Genomic DNA, 23,528 nt, shown 5'->3' on the forward strand with positions numbered 1-23,528 from the left:
TAACATAATGACTCTTGAGGTCTTAGGTAATCCTCGAGCTAAGCTTAATTCAATTTGAGGTTTATTGATCAACATAATGCCTCTTAAGGTCTTAGGTAATCCTCGAGCTAAGCTTAATTCAATTTGATGTGAGCTCGAAACAATGGGACTCTTCAGTCCGAATTGAGTGAGAACGAGGTCTAAAACTCTATATGTTTTGTCCCTTAGGCTCTTTTTGGTTTGCCCTTAGGCTCTTTAAGTTGGCCCTTAGGCTCATATATATCGGCCCTTAGACTCTTTAGGTTGGGACGATTTGGCCTCTAAAGTGGCTATAGTTTTTCCCTCCTTTCGGCTAAAAGAGTTAGTGAAAATTTTTGTATGCCTTAGCAAGTGTTTTTTGTACCTGGTGGGTTTTTTGAAGGCTCAACAAATCGGAACCTTATTAGTAATTAGTTCGTGTAAACATAATCGAATACCTCTTGAGGTTTTTTTGAAGGCTGATGTTATCGAAGCCATTAAAGTATTCGAGGGCTGAATTTATCGAAGCCCTTTATATTTTGTTGTTGCCGAGGGTAGCATGATTTAGCCGTTTTTTTCAAAGAGTTTGAAGGCCTTTAATTTATGGTGGAAGTCGGACGTCTCCGAGCCGCATTATTTCGGCCGTAGCCTTTTTATATGACCGTAGTCTTTAATATGGCCGTAGCTTTCGAGTATGTCACTTGGACTTGTTTCCAGATAATCTTTTGAACTTGTTCGAGAAGTTAGTTCCCGAGTATATTGGCCTTGGCCTTTGTTTCGAGGGGATGCCTCTTTGAGGTCTTATGAGTCCCAGTTTTCGATGACTCGGATGTGCTGACTGTCGCTGATAGTCTCAGAGTATCTCGGGGTTGCATTCGTGCTTTGGCCCTTGAACCATTTCCCGTAGGATTATAAGTGTAGAGCTCGTACAATAGTAGACTTCTTTGAGACATAAAGTGTTTTTGATTTAAACAGAAAGCTTCTTCAAATAATTGATACATGCGCACATGTTGTCGTCGGGGATTGACTATTCTATATGGACACGATTCATCTGACCGTTTGGCCCATTACAAAGTTTTCCTATCGAGGCCCTCTTAGGCGTGAAGTATTTTCCTCGAAAATATGATCTCCGAGGGTGATGCCCCCCAGTATTCGAGGTTGATTGAAAAGAAGCCTTGGATACTGTTCGAGTTTTCCTTAGGTAGCATATAGTTGTTGCCTCGTTAAAAACCTTGCCGGTAAAACCCATTTGGAACAAAATCCAGTTTAAGGGAAAAAGAGTGCAACACATGCTTTAAAACCTAAGGCCTCGTGTAAAAAGGGTGTCTTCAATAGCTTCGATCGAAAACCTGCACTGAATTAGCTTTAAACTCAAATGGACAAAAGGATAGAGTCATACCTTAGCAGTAGTATCGTTTGAGTAATGATATCTTGCAATTTTTTGATAGTTGTTTACCTTTCATCGTGCTAAGTTTGTAAGATCCTTTACCGACAACACTGTGGACTCGGTACGGTCCTTCCCAATTCGGGCCCAGTTTCCCTTCTTTCGGGTCTCGAGAATTGAGGGTGACTTTCCGTAAAACTAAGTCCCCGATTTTGAAATGTCGAAGATCGGTCCTTCTATTGTAATACCTTTCGATCCTTTGCTTCTGTGCGGCCATCCGAACGAGTGCTACTTCTTGTTTTTCGTCTAATAGGTTGAGGCTGGTATTCATAGCCTCGTGATTTGAATCCTGCGATGCATGTCGAAACCTAGCACTGGGTTCTCCGACCTCGACAGGGATAAGGGCCTCGGAGTTATATACCAAAGAAAATGGGGTAGCCCCAATTCTAGACTTCGATGTTGTTCGATATGCCCAAAGAACCTCGGGTAAAACATCTCTCCATTTCCCTTTTGCGTCATCCAACCTTTTCTTCAAGTTTTGAATCATAGTTTTGTTCATTGACTCGGCCTGTCCATTTCCAGTTAGGTGGTATGGTGTTGATAAGATCCTCTTTATTTTATGTGCTTCGAGGAACTCCGTCACCTTGCTGCCGATGAATTGTTTTCCATTTTCAAATACAATCTCGGCAGGTATCCCGAACTGGCATACAATGTGGTCCCAGATGAAGTCAATAACTTCTTTTTCTCGGACCTTCTCGAAGGCCTGTGCTTCCACCCATATAGAGAAATAGACAGTCATAAACAGAAAAAATTTAGCTTTATTTGGGGCCGTTGGTAGGGGTCCGATTATTTCTATTCCCCATTTCATGAAAGGCCACGGAGATAGGACCGAGTGGAGTTGTTTTCCGGGTTGATGGATCATCGGTGCGAATCGTTGGCACTTGTCACATTTTTTGACAAATTCCTTAGTATCTTTTTCCATGCTATCCCAATAATACCCTGCTTTGATAATTTTGCGAATTAGAGATTCGGAGCCGGATTGATTCCCATTAGTTCCTTCGCGGATTTCTCGTAGAACATAGTCGGTGTCCCCTGTCCCCAAACATACCGCCAATGGCCCATCGAATGTTCTCCAGTACAATGTTCCATCTTCATCTAATGAAAACCTACCATCCTTGGTTCGTAGGGCCTCGATTCTTTGTGATCCGATGGGAGTTTCCCACTCTTCAAATAGTCGATATACTTATTCCTCCAGTCCCACATCAAACTTGTTGAATTTATCTCGGCATGACCCTCTTCAAACACAGACTTCGACAACTGGACGACAGTCCCCGGAACGTTGTCATCTTCTTCGACCGAGGATCCCAGATTAGCAAATGCATCGGCCTCGCTATTTTGTTATCGAGGCACATGATCCAGAGTCCACTCCTTGAAGCGGTGGAAAGTTACCTGTAGCTTATCCAAGTACCATTGCATTTGATCCTCTCGAACTTCGAAACTTTTGTTTACTTGGTTTACCACCAATAGTGAATCGCACTTGGCTTCGATGACTTCCGCTCCCAAGCTCTTAGCTAGCTCGAGACCTGCAATCATGGCCTCATACTTGGCCTTATTTATAGTCAATCTAGAAGTTTTGATAGATTGTCTAGTGGTATCACTCGTGGGTGGTTTCAAGACGATGCCGAGCCCGGGCCCTTTCACATTCAAGGCACCATCTCTAAAAAGGGTCCATACCACCGATGATGTACCCGAACTTAGCAGGAGTTCTTTCTTTACTTCGGGTACAAGGGTCATGGTAAAATCAGCCATGAAGTCAGCTAAGATTTGAGACTTGATGGTTGTATGGGGTTGATATTCGATATCGTACCCGCTAAGTTTGACAACCCATTTGGCCAGCCGGCCCGACAGCTCGGGTTTATGCAAAACATTTTGAAGGGGGTAAGTGGTCAATACACATATGGGATGACATTGAAAATATGGCTTTAGCTTTCTAGAAGCGCTTATTAATGCAAGTGCTAATTTTTCTAAGTGACGGTATCTAGTTTCAGCTCTCCTAGAGTTCGGCTTAGATAATAAACAAGGAATTTCGTACCTTGCTCTTCTCGAACTTGACCCCGCTTACCGCTATCTCGGACACTGCCAAATATAGGTAAAGTTTTTCATCTACCTTCGGGGTATGAAGCAAAGGCGGGCTCGATAAGTATCTCCTTAGTTCCTCCAGGGCTCGTTGGCATTTCGGGGTCCATGCAAAATCCTTTTTCTTTTTGAGCAAGGAAAAGAAATGGTGACTTTGATCTGACGACCTCGAAATGAATTGACCCAAAGAAGCTATTCTGCCTGTTAGCCTTTGTATGGGATTCACGCTATCCATGATCGTAATATCTCGATGGGCTTGATCTTATCGAGGTTAATCTCGATACCCCGATTCGACACCATGAAGCCGAGGAACTTACCCTAGCCGACTCCGAAGGCACATTTCTCTGGGTTAAGCTTCATGTTATATTTCCTCAAGATTTCGAATGTTTCCTCGTCCTTTATGAATGCATGTTTCACCTCGGACTGGGACCTCCTTTTTTGCTTCACCATTTTGAACCTGAGATCGATGCTTAGCCAATGTGTGGTGACTTCCGATGGAATCCCTGTCATTTCTAAATGGGACCAAGAAAAGCAATCCATATTATCAATAAGAAATTGAATGAGGTTTTTCCTGAGTTCGGGGGAAAATCCCGTTCCCAGGTATACCTTTCTCTCGGGCATGTACTCGATCAGTATGACCTGTTCCAGCTCCTCGACTCTCGACTTGGTTGCATCGAACTATTCGGGAGCGACGAAGGTTCGAGGAGTAAGGAAATCCTCTTTTTCGTCCTCGATTACCTGTTGCTCCGATTCCGTCGAGGCTGGGGACGGTGATTTGCTATTTAGCCGCCTGCTTACCTTTGGTTCTCGATTTCTCCGAGGTCAAAGGCTCTAGTATCGATACCACTTCCTCGACAACAAACATCTCCTTTGCAGCATGTTGCTCCCCGTAAACCATTTTTTCTCCATCCTCCGTTGGGAACTTCATCATCTGATGAAGAGTTGAAGGTACTGCTCTAATGTTGTGTATCCATGGTCTCCCGATGAGCGCATTATACCTTATGTCACCTTCGATGACATAGAATTTCGTATCTTGTATGGTCCCGGCTACGTTTACGGGCAAGATAATTTCTTCCTTTGTTGTTTCGCTTGCCATGTTGAAGCCATTTAGGACCCGGGATGCTGGTACAATCTGATCTTGTAGGCCGGCTGCTCTACAACCCTTAATCTAATTATGTTTGCTGAGCTACCTGGATCCACGATAACACGTTTAACCTGAATTTTATATAAAAGAATAGAGATTACCAGGGCGTCGTTGTGTGGCTGAGATATGCCCTCTGCTTTCTCGTCGTAGAATGATAAGGCATCCTTGGGCACATAGTTTCGAGTACGTCTTTCTCTTGTGATCGACACCTTGGTGCATTTGAACACTGGTCCTTGTGGGATATCGACGCCACCAACGATCATGTGGATTACATGTTGTGGTTCTTCTTGTTCATTTTTTCTTGCATCTCTCTCCCTGAAGTGATTCTTGGCTCGATCGCTTAGAAATTCTCGAAGATGGCCCTCGTTGAACAATCGAGCCATTTTTTCCCTTAGTTGCCTGCAATTTTCTGTTCTATGACCATGTGTGCCATGATACTTGCACATCAAGTTCGGGTTCCTTTGAGAAGGATCAGTCTGTATAGGCCTGGGCCACTTGGTGTCTTTGATCCTTCCAATAGCTGACACAATGCCCGATGCATCTACGCTGAAGTTGTACTCCGACAGTCGAGGTGCCTCTGTAGGGTCGGTATGCTTATCAAACCCGCTCTTACTCATGAGTCCCTGTGAGCTCTGTCCTCGGTCATTCCTCCGATCATTCTAAGAGGCGTTACAACCTGAACCATTGTTTCTCCGATCAACATACGGCTGATACCGCTCTTTGTTTGACCTTGATTCCCTGTCTGCATCCCTCGGGGGCCTAGCTCCCGATCTATTAGGATGAACTGAACCTGAGGGGGCTCCCAAGTGGTCGACTTCGACCCTAATCTTAGATTGATAACGGTTGTGCACATCTGACCATGTCACAGCTGGATATTCGATCAAGTTTTGCTTTAACTGCCGAGATGCAATCGAACTCCGTTCGTTCCAACCCTGCATAAAGGCCTGTACTGCCCAGTCATCGGAGACCAGAGGCAATTCCATTCTTTCCATCTGAAACCCGGACACAAACTCCCTCAACATCTCGTCGTTCCTTTATTTTATCTTGAAGACGTCTGATTTTCTCGTGGTCACCTTTATGGCCCTGGCGTGTGCTTTCACGAAGGCGTCTGCAAACATAGCATATGAGTCAATAGAGTTAGGAGGTAAGTTGTGATACCAAATCATGGCTCCTTTCGACAATGTTTCTCCGAACTTTTTCAACTAGACTGATTCAATCTCGGTGTCATTCCAATTATTTCCTTTGATCCCGCAAGTGTATGAAGTAATATGCTCATTAGGGTCGGTTATCCTGTTATATTTGGGTATATCGGGCATGCAAAAATTCTTAGGAATAGGCGTCGGAGCCGCACTTTGAGGGAATGGTTTTTGTATGAACTTTTTGGCATCTAATCCTTTCAAAACTGGAGGTGCCCCCGGTATTTGGTCAACACGGGAGTTATAAGTTTTCACCTTTTTGTCATTGTCTTCAATCTTCTTTTCTCCGTACTCGATTCTCTTGGTGAGCTCTTTGAGCATCCTCATAATGGTGGGGTTAGTCCCTGAGTCATTTCCATTTGACCTTTCTGGCACTGGCTCACCACGTCAATTATTTTCATGTTCAGCTACACTCGGAGTCTTATTTTGACTTTGAAGTTGAGTAATGGCAATCTGTTGAGCTTGTAGCATCTCAAATATCACTTGGAGGCTGATTCCTCCATCATCCACTCCTTGTGTTCCTTGGCCACCAGGTCGGGCTTCCCTACATACACTCCCTCCGGGGTCTGTGCCTAAATCAGTTTTTAGAGCAATGTATGAACTAACATCAACTGGTCATGTTTGGCACTTCCCTAGGGTTTATTGGTGGTACACCGACCCCCTATATTGTTGTTTTTACCAAGACCTTTGTTGTCATGAACAGGTGCATTTTGTGAGCTAGACATGTTTTAGCCCGAGGATAAAAAATTCTTGACAAGAAAAAGTGTAAAAATAACGTGTGTAATGAGAATCAGTAAAGAAACAATCACTATTATCTTTAGCCCCATGGTGGGCGCCAAACTGTTTACCTCGAAAATACGAGTAATAATTAAAGTTGATTTGTGTTTTTAAAGATATGTGATTAAATTCAATACCAATTAGTATTCAAGAAATATGAAGTAGAATTGAAATAAATAAGTGAATCAAACCAATGTTACTCAACAGTGGTGACCTGGAGATGGACTAAGAGGAATAAAGCAAGAACAATAAATGTAAAGGACAGTAAAGAACAATTCTGATGAACAGTGAGAGAGAAAAGTAGGATAGTATATTCTTGCCAATGATGAGATGATCTTACAAATGATAGGGGGTCCCCGTTATATAATAGGGGAACCCTAAATAAGGTATATTTCTATTTGCAGTAAGGAATATTCTTGATATAGCTGTCTAACCGCCTAGTAAGGAATCGTACAATCATATTTCGGAATTTGCGCCATGATCTTGGGGACGTGGCAGGAATCTAACTCATTCTGTTACAAATCCATAATGGTACAATTTTGGGGTCGGGCATGTTTGACTTCGGTATTCCTCGCACCCCTATCTTCGAGCATTGCATTCTGTCTTCGAGCTCGGATCTGGTCTCTCGAGCTCGAACTTGACCTTGCTTGAACTCGGGCTCAAGAAGATCCATCGAGCCTATAAATCAGAGGCATACGATTCCGACCGTATACAATATATACACAATATACTGACATCTAAAATAATATAAAGTTGTATTGATTTTGGAACATGACACGATATATATACTTCCGCTCCTTCGCTTTGATTGGTTTGACTGTCACCATGCATGCAACAATCTCGAGCAATTTGGTATTGAACCGGGTGCCTAGGTAGACTGGGCGGGCGGGCGGGCGGGCCATAATCTCTGGGAGAGAAAGGTGTTGATCTTTTCATTCAAATGGGTGGTAGCTTTGCTCGTCTCTCTTCGTCGGGCAGGGCTTTGTTTGGAGGGTGCTCCACTTGAAATCGAGCTTGAAGCTCTCATCATACCAACAAGCCGAGAGCTGATGGCTATTGGTCATGACTATTTCTCGCCTTTTATTTCTGGAGTATATCTCCCATCCATTTTTTGTTTGGAGCTATAGGAAAGGAGAAGCGAAACGATGATATTTTGAGATATATTCGAGGGTTCATATACGTCTGGGCTTCGAACGAATTTTACATTCAAATCGGCCGTCAAATCAAATCCAATCGATGGTATTATTTTTTCATCTAATTTGAAATGATTCATCTTAAATCTTAAATATCGATACTGTTATGAATAGAATTGTAATTAGAGTGAATGTCTATTTTTAGAGAGTTTTACTTTGTGTCTAAGTCATATTCCCCTATAAATAGAGGGGTCTTACCCCATTGTAAATCATCCCAAAATTCAATAAGAATTACTCTCTCTTTCTCTGCAATATTGTTCTTCTACTTTTATTATTTTATTACACGTTATCAGCACGAGACTCTACCGTCTCAAGAATCTCTTTGAGAAGACTAAGGTATAACTTTTCTCCTCTTTTAGTTATGATTGATATTATGAAAGAAAGTTCGTTGCCCTTGAAATTTCGGGCAAGAACTATATGACATGGGTGTTGGATGCTGAAATCCATTTAGATGCAATGGCTCTTGGAGACGCCATTAAACACAAAACTAAAGCATCCACCCAAGACTGTGCTAAGGCCTTGATTTTCTTGCGCTATCACCTTGATGAAGGGTTGAAAATAGAATATTTCATAGGTAAAGATCCACTTATTTTGTGGAATGGCTTAAAGGAAAGATATGACAACTTAAAGTTGGTCACTCTTCCACAAGCACGATATGATTAGGCTCATCTGACGCTCCAAGACTTCAAGTCTGTTTCTGAATATAATTCTGTAATGTTCAGAATTACTTCTAAATTGAAACTCTATGGAGATACTATCACTGAGTATGATATGCTTGAAAAAACGTTTACAACGTTTCATGCCTCCAATATGGTCCTACAACAGCAGTACAGAGAGAAAGGTTTCAAGAAGTACTCTGAGTTGATTTCTCTTCTCCTTGTGGCTGAACGAAATAATGACTTGCTCATGAGAAATCACAAAAATCGACCCAGTGGGTCTACACCATTGCCTGAAGTGGATGAGGTGTATTCCCATTATGCTAAGCATGGAAAAGGCCGTGGACCTATTCGTGGTCGTGGTCGTGGTCGTGGCTGTAGACAAGGAAGAAATTCTCCTGGTGTTAATCAGCTCCAAAGAAAAATAACCACCAAAAAGTGGAAAGGGAAAGATGAGAACCCAAAGGCAAATGGTTCAGAAACTGAATGTTATCGTTGCGTTGGAAAACGACATTGGCAAATATTTGTCGTACACCAAGACATTTAGTTGAGCTTTATCAAGCATCTCTAAAGAATAAAGGCCCTGAAACTAATTTTGTCTATGACAATGAATTTGACATCACCCACTTAGATGTGGCAGACTTCTTTGAGCTCTCTGATGGAAAAATAGACCACTTGATCGGTGATGGATCTGCGGTTAAAGATGATTGAGTAGCTTAATTTTTTTTCCGCCTATTCTTAGTAGCTAGTGAATAAACATCATGTAATCACAGTTCTTTACATGAGTAGTAGTCACTAGTATCAATTAGTACTATTTATTTATGGGATAATGTTAGTTCGTTTTGATTAAATATAATTATAGCATTCGTTTTAAACAATGTTTCAGTTTGCTTAATTCTTCAAGGATTAACATATTCTTTACTAAATTAAGGTCGTGATGTGAAAAGAATATTTAGTTACTTGAGTTGAAAACAAAATGATTAACTTTGAAAGATTTCACGTAATTAGAGAATGAAGCCAATTAATGCGAGTATATTTGCAAGTGAATTACGCTGTCGCATTATTAGAGCCCAATTGCCGATTACAGGATTCGAATGGAATGTCAATTCATTTCTTTATTACTACACCAAGTTAATCATTGATTGCCTTGCTCTTTTACAGTTCATTTGAATTTGAGCTAGCTTTGAAAGCGAAAATACTACTTCTCTACTACTAGCATGATGGAACATTTAAGAAGGTGATAAGTGTAAATAAAGTATGATTGTATTTTTAGCTACGTAATGTTTTGAATTATAATGAGAGTTTACCCGAAATTGCATTAAAATTATTATTGAATTAAGAGAGAAGGTCCAAAATTGCCCCTCTACTATGGTATATTATTTACTTCTGCCACCCGTTATACTTTTCGTCCAAATCTATCCCTACCGTTAACAAAGTTTTTAAAATTATCCCTAACCCTAACGTCATTCCACTGTGGTAGCTGACACTTCTAATATTTTGTCCATGTCAGCAACCAAGTTAGCAGGTTCCACCAAATAAATTGCCATGTCACCATTGAAAGTAATTTAATCCTCAAATAAATTATATTTCTTTATCAAAATTAGAAAAAGATAAAAACCAAAATTTTCTAATTTAATAAAAATGCAATAACTATTTTGAGATTTCTCTCACTGTGAGAGAACAAAGGGGCGGCGCCCTTCTTCCTCTTCTCTGCCCGTGATCGCCGTCGCCGAATTTGGTCATCGGCTGGCTGGCGGACCTTCGTATCAGGTGGTAGTCCATCTTTCATATGCTCAGCCGCCGTTTCCCCTTTATTTTCGTTCATCTGGCCATGCTGCCAGAATCCGGTGACTGTCACCATGCCTTAACTGGCGTTACCTTGCCGGAAATAGATGAAAATGGTCGTCTTCTGCGATGTGGTTTGGTTTTGTTCATTGGAAGTATGTAGATATGGCAGATCTATGACTAAAAATTTCTCCGGCTTTCAGATCTACACCATCGGCCAGGCCCGGTTATGAACGATTCGTCGGTGACCATATTTTGTCATCCTCTCATTCTTAGTTTCTTTGCGAGCAAATCTGAAAATGTAATTTGATTTGGAAAATTTGAAAATCTAATTTGATTGCCAAATCTGAATGTATCTTTATTTTCTTTGCAAGAAAATCTGAAATCCGATTATCCTCTCATTCTTATGTTTCTTTGCAAGCAAATCTGAAAATGTAATTTGATTTGGCAAATCTGAATGTTTCTTTATTATCTTTGCAAGAAAACCTGAAATCTGATTATCCTCTCATTCTTATGTTTCTTTGCAAGCAAAAAAAAAAAAAAAGAATAATCATGCAACTACTGTCTTAGAGGGGCAAAATATTAGAGGGGTTAGTTGCCACAGTGAAGGGACGTTAGGGTTAGGGGTAATTTTACAAACTTTGTTAACTGTAGGGATAGATTTGGACGAAAAGTATAACGGGTGGCAGAAGTACACAATATACCATAATAGAGGGGCAATTTTGGACCTTCTCCCTTGAATTAATACTTTATCTTTGTTTCTTTCCCTTTATATCTCTAACTACTAATGTTTATTCGTATATTTCTTTTTTATGTCAAATCATGGAAAGCAAATATGGATACCTCACAAAGCAAAATTGGGTCAAATTTTAATTGTAAAAATATTTGTTTAATTGATTCATGTACGACACTTACTATATTAAAAGAGAAGAAATATTTCTCTCATTTAAGTATGTGTAAGGCAGATGTTACTACAATTTCTGATAGTAGTAAATTAATTGAAGTCTCTGGAAGAGCTACTATAACTCTGCCTAAGGGAATAATACTTATCATAGAGAATGCAATGTTCTCCTCCAAGTCCAAGAGGAACTTGTTGAGTTTTAAAGATATCCGCCGAAATGGATATCATATTGAGATAATAGATGAGAATAATTTTGAATATCTCATCATTACCAAGAATGTCTCTGGCCACAAAAGGGTAATTGAGAAATTTCCATCTTTATCTTGTGGCATGTATTGGACAAGAATTAGTGCGATTGAACCACATTCTATTGTAAACCAAAACGTAACTGATTCCAATACTTTTGTACTTTCGCATGATCGATTGGGACACCCTGGATCAATATGATAAGACGCATTATAGAAAATTCAAATGGGCATCCATTAAAGAATTTAAAGATTTTTTTAAATAATGAATTTTCTTGTACTTCTTGTTATCAAGACAAGTTAATTATTAGACCATCACCAACAAAGGTTGGGATTGAGTCCCTTGCGTTTTTGGAAGGTATACAAGGGGACATTTGTGGACCTATTCACCCACCTAGTGGGTCGTTTAGATATTTTATGGTCTTAATAGATGCATCTTCTAGGATGATCTCATGTGTGCCTATTGTCATCTTGCAACCTCGCGTTTGCAAAATTAATGGCACAAATAATTCGATTACGGGTGCAATTCCCTGATAATCCAATTAAGTCTATTAGACTTGATAATGCTGCTGAGTTTTCATCCCAAGCATTTAATGATTATTGATTGTCAATTGGGATAAAGTGGAACATCCTGTAGCTCATGTTCACACTTAAAATGGCCTTGCAGAGTCTTAATTAAATGTCTGCAATTGATAGCAAGACCGTTACTCATGAAAATGAGTCTGCCCACTTCTGTTTGGGGTCACGCCATTTTGCATGCATCAATGCTAGTTCGTCTCAGACCGACAAATTATCATAAATATTCCCCATTGCAATTAGTTTTGGGTCATGAACCTAATATACTCATTTAAGCATTTTTGGATGCGCAGTATATGTGCCTGTAGCACCGCCATATTGCACCAAAATGGGTCCCCAAAGAAGGTTAGGAATATATGTTGGGTTTGAATCGCCTTCCATTATTCGCTACCTCGAAACATTAACGGGGGATTTGTTTACTACAGGATTTGCAGACTGTCGATTCGATGAGACACTTTTCCGAAAATTAGGGGGAGAAATTGGTGAAACCAATTTATTATCTCATCTTGATCCACGTGCTTCTATTTGTGAAAAAATGGTGCAAAAGATTATCCATTTGCAGAGAATAGCAAATCAAATGCCAGACGCATTTACGGATCTTAAAAGGATAACAAAATCACATTTCCCTGCAGAGAATGTTCCAATTCGTATTGATGTCCCTGTTGGACAATCTTCTTGTGCCATAGCTAATGAATCAAAAGCACGCCTAAACCTGGCAGACCATTAGGTTCTAAGGATTGAAATCCTAGAAAATGGGAAACAAATGATTAAAATGGCACTATGAAAGAGTCTCATGAAGAAATCCATGATTTTACCAATCCTGAGATTCATGAGGAAATCACTGAGCCTGAGACTCAAGAAAATAAGGAACTATCAATAATTCCAATCGATATTGAGACGAATTTGAATTGATTGGATATAGTGGTGGATTATGTTTTGCATATACTGTTGCATCTAGCATTATCCAAGATAGTGAGGATATTGAACCTCAATCTGTTGGAGAATGTCGACAAAGACGTGATTGGCCAAATGGCAAGAAGCAATCCAATCAGAGTTGAATTCACTTGCAAAACGTGAAGTTTTTGGGCATGTAGTCCAAACACATAATAGTGTTAAGCCTGTTGGCTATAAATGGGTCTTTGTACGCAAGAGGAATGAGAAAAATGAGGTACAAAGATATAAAGCACGCTTTGTTGCACAAGGATTTTCACAAAGGCCTGGTGTCAATTATGAAGAGATATATTCACCCGTTATGGATGCAATAACATTCCGTTATCTCATTAGTTTGCTGTCCATGAAAAGCTTGACATGCATTTAATGGATGTGGTTACCGCCTACCTTTATGGCTCACTTGATAATGAGATATATATGAAAATTCCTGATAGATTTAAAATGCCTAACGCACATAATTCAAAGTCCCGGGAAATATTTTCGATCAAAATTGCAAAGATCTTTGTATGGCCTAAAGCAATCAGGACGAATATGGTATAATCGTCTTAGTGAGTATTTATAAAAGGAAGGTTATATAAATGATACCATTTGTCCATGTATTTTTATAAAGAAAACAACATCAGATTTTGTTGTACTTGCCGTATATGTTGATGACATAAACCTTATTGGAACTCCTATAGAACTCCAAAAGGTAATTAATTATTTAAATAAGGAATTCGAGATGAAAGATCTCGGAAAGACAAAATTATGTCTTGGTTTGCAAATTGAACATTTGGCAAACGGAATATCTGTTCATCAATCTGCCTACATAGAAAAGGTATTGAAACGATTTTACATTGATGGAGCACATCCATTAAGTATTCCGGTGGTTGTTCGATCACTTGATGTGAATAAGGATCCATTCCGACCTCAAGAAGAGAATGAAGAGCTACTTGGTCCTGAAGTAGCATATCTTAGTGCAATTGGTGCACTAATGTATCTTGCTAATACTACAAGGCCTGACATAACTTTTTCAGTTAATGTCTTAGCAAGATATAGCTCTACTCCCACAAGGAGACATTAGAATGGAATCAAACACATATTGCGGTATCTAAAAGGGACTACCGATATGGGCTTATTTTATGGAAATAATTGCAGTCCCGATCTCGTTGGTTATGCTGATGCTGGGTATTTATCTGAACCACATAAAGCTCAATCTCAAACAGGTTATGTGTTTACCTGCGGAGGCACTGCCATATCTTGGCGATCGACTAAACAATCAATTGTGGCTACTTCATCTAATCATGCTGAGGTAATTGCTATTCTTGAAGCAAGTCGAGAATGTGTATGGTTGAGGTCTATAATACATCTTATTCGAGACAAATGTGATTTGAAATGTGACAAACTACCCACAATTTTGTATGAAGACAATGCAGCATGCATAGCCCAATTGAAGGGAGGATTCATAAAAGGATATAGGACAAAGCACATTTCACCAAAGTTATTTTTCACACATGATCTTCAAAAGAATGGTGATATTAATGTGCAACAAATTCGTTCAAGTGATAATATGGCTGATTTGTTCACAAAATCTCTACCGACGTCAACCTTCAAGAAGCTAGTGCACAAGATTGGGATGCGAAGGCTCAAGGATGTGAAATGATGCTCTCATTAGGGGGAGTTTGATACGCGTTGCACTCTTTTTCCCTTACAAGGCTTTGTCCCACTGGGTTTTCCTTGCAAAGTTTTTAACGAGGCAACCAAAGGCGTATTGTTAGATATGTGTACTCTTTTTCCTTTACTAGATTTTTTTCACATTGGGTTTTATTTTAGTTAAGGTTTTAACGAGGCACATACTTATTGAGTAGACATTCAAGGGAGAGTGTTATGAATAGAATTGTAATTAAAGTGAATGTCTATCTTTTAGAGAGCTTTACTTTGTGGCTAAGTCATTTTTCCCTATAAATAGAGGGGTCTTACCCCATTGTAAATCATCCCAAAATTCAATAAGAATTACTCTCTCTTTCACCGCAATATTGTTCTTCTACTTTTATTGTTTTATTCACTACTAGAAATCCGATAAAAAGCGACCGCAAAAAGCGACCAAAGTTGGTCGCTTATAGGCCTAAAATCGACCAAAAAGCGACCAAACATGTCTGGTCGCTATATTGCTGGTCCCTTTACTTTAGGGACCAAAGTTGGTCGCTAAATAGCGACCAACTTTGGTCTCTAAGGTAAAAGGACCAAATATTCCGGGTATTGACCATAGCGACCAACTTTGGTCGCTCTATTATTTTAATAATATAATTTTGGCGACCAAAGTTGGACTCTTTATGTAAATTACGTTTTTTTTAATTTATTATTAATCATAAAATAGCGACCAACTTTGGTCTGCAAAGAAAAATATTATATTTTAAAATCTAGAAAATAGAGACCAAAGTTGGTCGCTATACTATAAATATTTTTAATTTTTTTTTAAAAATAATCGACCAAAGTTGGTCGCTAACTTCATGAATTAATTTTTTTTTAGTATTAAGCGACCAACTTTGGTTGCTATATTTCCAGAAATTATTAATTTTCTGGGAAATAGCGACCAAAGCTGGTCGCTTTTTGTGAATTCTGGGTTATATGGCGACCAACCTTGGTCGCTATTTCCCAGAAAATTGTTTTTCTTAATAGAGAAGCGACCAAATAGCGACCAAAGTTGGTCGCTTTTTCGGTATATTGCTGGCAGGAACTGCCTGTTTCGGCAGCTACACCACCTGCCAGCTTACCAAAATTCCTAAATAGGCATTTTATGCCAACAACAACAACAACAAGCAACGACAACAACTAAAAAGCAACAACAACAACAACAACAACAACAACACAATAACAACATTATAACGAACAAAGTATAAAATTCAATAGAACTTTGTACTTTAAGCTAACCAAACTAATAAGTTAACTGTTATTACAAAACCATTCGAAAACCGATTGTATTTGTCTAGTATAAACTAATAAGTTTAGAGATTGTTCTGTACATCATTATCATCACCGTCTGATGAACTTTCTTCACCATGATGGTATCCAGAATGGGCTATTTGTGGAGGATGGGAAGAACGATCACGGGGAGGACGGGAGGAACGAGCACGGGGAACGTGAGCCTCTGGCGATGACTCACGAGACTGGGGAATCGAAAAACTGCCAGAAGCTAGGAGAGATTTGATCTGCTCTTCCATGCCCTTGTACTGAGCTTGCATGCCAGAGTACTACATATCTCTAAGCCTTTCTCTCTCCTTGGCGGCTTCTAGCTCGGATGTGAGCTTTTGTACAGTCTCCCGCATAGAGGAGAGGCTCTCCCCATCAAGTTGCTCGGCTTGGGAGGAAGTCCCTATTCCTTGCATTCCACACTTATAGCGATGGAATTTTTTATTAGGAAGCTCGTATACCTTCCCCCATTTTGGACTGCCAGCAGCCTGCGTCCAGATTCTCTCACCATCCTCGTCCGATAGTTGGATTGGCGCGCCCGACTCATTAGGTGGCTGACTGCGTATGAATTGCTCCACTTCAGCTGTGAAGCGACCCTATAAGAAAAATTACATTGAATTACTATTTCAAAATTTATATAAAAGTAAATCAAAATTTTTAATGAAAAGCGAAAACTTACATGTACAGTCGAGCCAGGTTTCTGGTTCAACCGCCTAGCTTTGGAGAAACAATGGGACAACCGCTTTCGAGCTTTTAGATGGAAATTTGCAGCCACTTCCGCGCTATAGCGGTGTTCCATACACACTTGCTCTGTATTTCAAAACTCATAAATTTTAGTTAATAAACAGAATACATATACTTTGAAAATGAAAATGAAAATAAATTAAGCAATTACAGACCATTCTTCGTTTTATCGTCCCTAGGCTGATCGCACCTCCAGTGTGCAAGGATCCTCCCTTCTCAGATGCCCGGGCTTTCTTTCCTTTTTCGCTCTTCTGTAAGAACTCTGCGGTAANATGGTACGCTCGGACTGCCCGTCTGTCTGAGGATGAAATGCGGTACTCAACTCTACCTGTGTACCCAACTCTCGCTGAAAAGTCCTCCAAAACTGGGAGGTAAACTGAGTACCCCTATCTGAGATGATAGAAACTGGGACCCCATGCAACCGAACAATCTCCCGGATGAAAATCTCTGCCAGCCGCTCCGAAGAATAGGTAGTACACACCGGAATGAAGTGCGCGGACTTGGTCAGTCGATCCACAATCACCCAAATCGAATCAAACTTCCTCGAGGTACGAGGGAGACCATTCACAAAATCCATGGTAATCCTCTCCCATTTCCACTCCGGAATATCCATCCGCTGAAGTACACCACCGGGCCTCTGATGCTCGTATTTGACCTGCTGACAGTTGAGACACCGAGCTACATAACTCACAATATCTTTCTTCATTCTCCTCCACCAGTAGTGCTGCCTCAAATCCTGATACATCTTCGCGGCACCCGGATGAATGGAACACCGCGAGCTGTGGGCCTCCTCTAATATCAACTCCCGCAGCCCATCCACATTGGGCACACAAATCCAGCCCTGCATCCTCAATACACCAGCATCATCAATAGTCACATCCCTGGCATCATCGTGCTGAACCCTGTCCTTAAGGACAAGCAAATGCGGGTCATCATACTGGCGCTCTCTAATGCGGTCGTACAAGGAAGACCGAGAAACCATACAAGCCACCACCCGACTAGGCTCCGAAATATCTAACCTCACCATCCGATTGGCCAACACCTGGACGTCAACTGCAAAGGGCCTCTCCCCAACTGGAATGTATGCCAAACTACCCATACTAACCGCCTTTCGGCTCAAAGCATCGGCCACCACATTGGCCTTCCCCGGGTGATACAAAATGGTAATATCATAATCCTTGAGTAACTCAAGCCATCTCCGCTGCCTCAAATTAAGATCCTTCTGTTTGAACAAATGCTGAAGGCTGGGATGATCCGTATACACCTCACAAGATACGCCATATAAGTAGTGCCTCCAAATCTTCAAAGCATGAACTATAGCAGCTAACTCCAAATCATGAACAGGGTAGTTCTTCTCATGGGCTTCAACTGACGAGATGCATATGCAATAACTCTACCCTCCTGCATCAACACACATCCGATCCCCACTCTCGAAGCATCACAATACACAGTGTAAGAACCTGAAGCTGGTGGCAATACCAACACTGGAGCCGTGGTCAAAGCTGTCTTGAGCTTCTGAAAGCTCTCCTTGCACTCATCAGACCACACAAATGGAGCACCCTTCTGAGTCAACTTGGTCAAGGGCGATGAAATAGAAGAAAAACCCTGGACGAACCGGCGATAATAACCCGCCAAATCGAGGAAACTTCGAATCTCTGTGGCTGAGGACGGTCTAGGAGAACTCTGTACCGCCTCTATCTTCTTTGGATCAACCTGAATACCATCACTGGACACCACGTGCCCCAGGAAAGCCACAAAACCAAGCCAGAACTCACACTTGGAGAACTTTGCATAAAGCTTCTCCTCCCTCAATCTCTGTAATACCACTCTCAAATGTTGTGCGTGCTCCTCCTGGCTACACGAGTATACCAGGATGTCATCAATAAACACAATCACAAACGAATCCAGATACGGCCGAAACACACTGTTCATCAAGTGCATGAACGCGGCTGGGGCATTAGTCAACCAAAAGGACATAACCAGAAACTCATAGTGCCCATATTTTGTCCGGAAAGCAGTCTTCATAATATCTGAATCCCTAATCTTCATCTGGTGATAGCTTGAACGGAGGTCAATCTTAGAAAATACCCTTGCCCCCTGGAGCTGGTCAAACAAATCATCAATACGGGGCAGGGGATACTTGTTCTTCACTGTCACCTTGTTCAATTGCCTGTAGTCAATGCACATTCTCATTGTGCCATCCTTTTTCTTCACAAACAAGACCAGTGCACCCCACGGTGACACACTAGGACGAATAATCCCCTTATCTAGGAGTTCCTGAAGCTGATCCTTTAATTCTTTCAACTCTGCTGGTGCCATGCGATTTGGAGGAATAGAAATGGGCTGAGTGCTCGGCACCAGATCAATACCAAAATCAATGTCCCTGTCCGGTGGCATGCTCGGCAAGTCTGATGGGAACACATCAGGGAAGTCCCTCACAACGGGAACAGAATCAAGACTAGGAGTCTCAGCCCCAACATCTCTCACAAAAGCCAAATACGATAGACAACCTTTCCCAACCATCCGCTGGGCCTTTAGGAAAGAGATCGCCCTGCTAGGAACATAGTCAGTCATACCACGCCACTCAATCCTCGGAACACCCGGAATAGCCAACGTAACTGTCTTGGCATGACAGTCCAGAATAGCATGGTACGGAGATAGCCAGTCCATACCCAGAATAACGTCAAAATCTACCACGCCTAACAACAACAAGTCGACTCGGGTCTCCAGACCCCCAATAGTCACCAGACAAGATCGATATACATGATCCACAATAATAGTATCACCCACCGGGGTAGATACGTGAACAGGCAAAGAAAGACACCCTCGGGTCGTACCCAGGTGATGAGCAAAATATCAAGACACATAGGAATATGTAGAACCGGGATCAAATAAGACAGAGGCATCCCTGTGGCAGACTGAAATAATACCTGTGATAACAGCATCTGATGCAATTGCGTCTCTCATGTCTGGGAGAGCATAGAATCGTGCCTGACCACCGCCCGATCGGCCTCCCCCTCTGGGGCGACCCCTAGCTGCCTGACTCTCACCCCTAGCTGGCGGGGCGGGTGCTGAAGAGGATGGTCCAGAAGACGAGGGCTGACCCCTCTGCTGAGACTGACTACCACGACACCGAGGACAATGCCTCTACATGTGCCCAACCTCCCCGCACTCATAACAGCTCCCGGGTGCTGGAGAATGGGAGTGAAGGGAACCCCGCACGTTAGAGTGACTGGCTGACGCACTCGGTCTGGATGAACCCTGAACAGATGGAGCTCGTGATGAACCCTGAACTGGAAGAGCGCTGAGAGATGGCTGGCTCTGCTGGTAACCCTGATGACCTCGGCCGGAAGATGACCCACGATGCTCAGAGTGAGCTGACTGAGGAGGCCTAAATGAACGACCTCTGCTCTGCTGGAACTGACCCCTAGACGGAGCACCACTGAAGCTACCAGAACCTCGAGGCCTCTTGGCCTCCCTCTCCTCTCTGTCCTGACGGCGAGCCATCTCAATATCACGAGCAATATCAACTGCATCCTCAAAGGAAATACCCAGAACTCTCTCTCGAGTCATCAGAACACGAAGGTGAAACTTAAGTCCATCTACAAACCTCTTGATCCTCTCTCTGTCGGTCGGAACTATCCACGAGGCATGACGGGCCAACTCAGAAAATCTCGCTTCATACTGGGTCACAGTCATGTCTCCCTGTCGAAGCCACTCGAACTGCCTGCGCAGCTCCTCTCTCTAAGAGTGTGGTACCCACTTCTCCAAAAAGATAGTGGAGAACTCCTGTCATGAGAAATGCGCTGCACCAGCCGGCCTACGCCGCTCATACGACTCCCACTATGTGAAGGCAGCCCCAGTGAACTGAAATGCGGTGAATGCTACCCCACTGGTCTCCAAAATCCCTGCTGTCCGAAGCATACGCTGACACTTGTCCAGAAATCCCTGGGCATCCTCGCCCTGAGCACCACTGAAAAATGGAGGCTGGAGCCTACTGAACCTCTCAAGATGACGCTGCTCATCGTCTGGCATAACTGGGACTACAAAGTCCTGAACTGGTGCGACTGGCGCAGCTGGGGAAACTGGTGCAACTGGCGCAACTGGCTGAGTTGGGACTGCTCCCGGTGTGCGAGCAGCGGGGGTCTGATGACCTCCCCCGGTCTGTGAGGTAGCTGCTGCAGTAGTGCCTGAGACTGCCTGAGCCAGGCCACTGCAAACGGATAATATCTGAGCCAGAGCCTCCTGGAGGCCAGGAATCACAATAGGCACTGCTGGTGCCTGCACAGGTGCTGCTGGAGCATCTACAGCTGGAGGCTGGTCATGAGCCGGGGCAGCTGGTGGATCTACATATGCTGCCCTCGCTGGTCTGCCCCTAGCACGATCACGACCACGTTCACGGCCTCTAGTGCCCTCAGTAGGTGGTACCGATAGGCGTCCGTCTCGTCCTGTAGCGCGGGTCCTCGCCATCTGCGAGAGGATAGAACACAGACGTTTAGTTCCCGGATCAACAAAATCGCATGACAAGAATTTCAAGAATGTGAAGTTTTCCTAAGGGTTCTACAGCCTCTCGAGGATAAGTATGGACGTCTCCGTACCGATCCGCGAGACTCTACCAAAACCTGCTCATGACTCGTGAGACCTAGTAACCTAGGCTCTGATACCAACTTGTCACGATCCAATTCCCACCCGGTCGTGCTGGCGCCTCTCGTGAAGACAAGGCCAGCCAACAGAACAATCAACACTGCTTTTGACAATTTCTTAGCACAACAGGTTTAAACCATAGATACTGATTAATCATAAGTGCGGAAACAAACGTAACATAACGGGGAAAAACCATCCCAAACTCAGCCCGATGATCGGGGTGTCACAAGTCACGTGCTACTACAGAGTTGGTGAAAATACTACAAGTCTAGAAATATAGTCTGAAGATGAATAAAATATGCAGAAGATAAGGAAGAAAACGGGGCTGTGGACGTCGACAGCTACCTCGTCTCTCCTAGTCCGCCTGGTCTGGAAGGAGATCAACACTCAAGTACGAACTCAGCTGTGCCTGTCTCTGCACACATGGTGCAGGAAGTAATGTGAGTACTCCGACTCAGTGAGTAATAAAATTAAATAACGACTGAGAACATAAAATCCCACAAGGGCACAAATAATGCTATCTCAAGCAGCAACATCAGATAAACAGTAGAAACTAGTGAAATATAGGAAGAAAATCTCTTTGAAAACAATTAATAAAACAAGTAAGCTCAAGTATGGTCAGCCATTGTTACCTGACCGGTCAGCCATTGGTTACCTGACCAAACGCGTATTACAGTGCCATTGTTACGACTNCCTCTATCATAAGAATCCCTGCCTCCAGATGAGGCACCACTGAAACGACCTGAGTGATAGGGCCTCTTGTCCACTCTATGGCCACCCCCCTGTGCCAGAACCATCTCAACTCGGCGGACCACATTGGCCGCCTCCTGAAAGCTGATCTCGCTACCAGTCTCCCTAGCCATCTGGAGACGAATCGGCTGAATCAAACCATCAATAAATCTCCTCACCCTCTCCCTCTCAGTGGGGAGTATAACAATAGCATGGCGAGCTAGATCGATAAACCGGGTCTCATACTGAGTGACTGACATAGAGCCCTGCTGGAGACACTCGAACTGACTGCGAAGAGCCTCTCGCTGAGTAACTGGGAGAAAATTCTCCAAAAACAACTCTGCAAACTGATCCCATGTCAATGCTGGCGACCCCGCTGGTCTGGCTAAACAGAAATCCCTCCACCAAGTCTTGGCGGATCCTGCTAGACAAAAAGTGGCAAAGTCGACCCCATTGGTCTCCACAATACCCATAGTCCGAAGAACCTCATGGCAGCTATACAAGAAATCCTGGGGGTCCTCTGAAGAAGCACCGCTGAATGTGGTGGTGAAGAGCTTGGTGAACCTATCCGGTCTCCAAAAAGCATCTGCGGACATAGCCGCTCCATCGCCAGTCTGAGCCACAATACCCGGCTGAGCTGCGACAGCTGGCTGAACCACTGGAACCTGAGCCTGGGGAGCTACCTGCTCCGGAGTACGTGTAGCAGGAGTCTGAACTCCTCCTCCAGCATGAGAAGTGGCTGGTGCTGCTGGAAACAAACCCGCTCTAGTGACGCTCTCCACAAAGCCTACCAATCTGACCAAAGCGTCCTGAAGAACTGGGGTGGCTATAAACCTCTCTAGGACCTGAGCTGGGCCCACTGGCGCTGCTGGGGCTGGGGCCGGAACCTCCTCGTCAAAACCGACCTGGGGCTCTGCCACTGGTGCTGCTGCTCGGGGCTGAGCTCTGCCCCTACCTCGGCCTCTAGCACGGCCTCGTCCTCTGCCCCTAGCGGGAGGTGCCTGGGGCTCGGACTGCTGGTCTAAAGATGAGGAAGCGCGTGTTCTCGCCATTCTGCGAGGAAACAGAGTAGAAGTTAGATTAGCATTGAGACACCAAACCGCACGACAAGAAAGAACAAAGGGGAGATCTTTCCTAACTTGGCAGCCTCTGGGGGATAAGTACAGACGTCTCCGTACCGATCCCTCAGACTCTACTAAGCTTATCCGTGAGTTGTGAGACCTATGTAACCTAGAGCTCTGATACCAACTTGTCACGACCCGGATTTCCCACCATCGGGAGTCGTGATGGCGCCTACTAACGGAGCTAGGCAAGCCAACTTAATTAACCAATTCATTAAACACCTGTTCCCTTTTACAATTAACGACATTAAATAAAGGCGACGGAATTAAAATCATAAGCGTAAGACTTAAATGTAGATAGATGATCAATAATACAGAAGTTCCACACATATATCCATACCCCGGGACTGGAGTCACATACTCACGAACATCTAAGGAGTTCTACATACATAGTCTGAAA

The sequence above is a fragment of the Nicotiana attenuata genome, unplaced genomic scaffold (assembly GCF_001879085.1).
Source record: "Nicotiana attenuata strain UT unplaced genomic scaffold, NIATTr2, whole genome shotgun sequence".
Classification (NCBI taxonomy): domain Eukaryota; kingdom Viridiplantae; phylum Streptophyta; class Magnoliopsida; order Solanales; family Solanaceae; genus Nicotiana; species Nicotiana attenuata.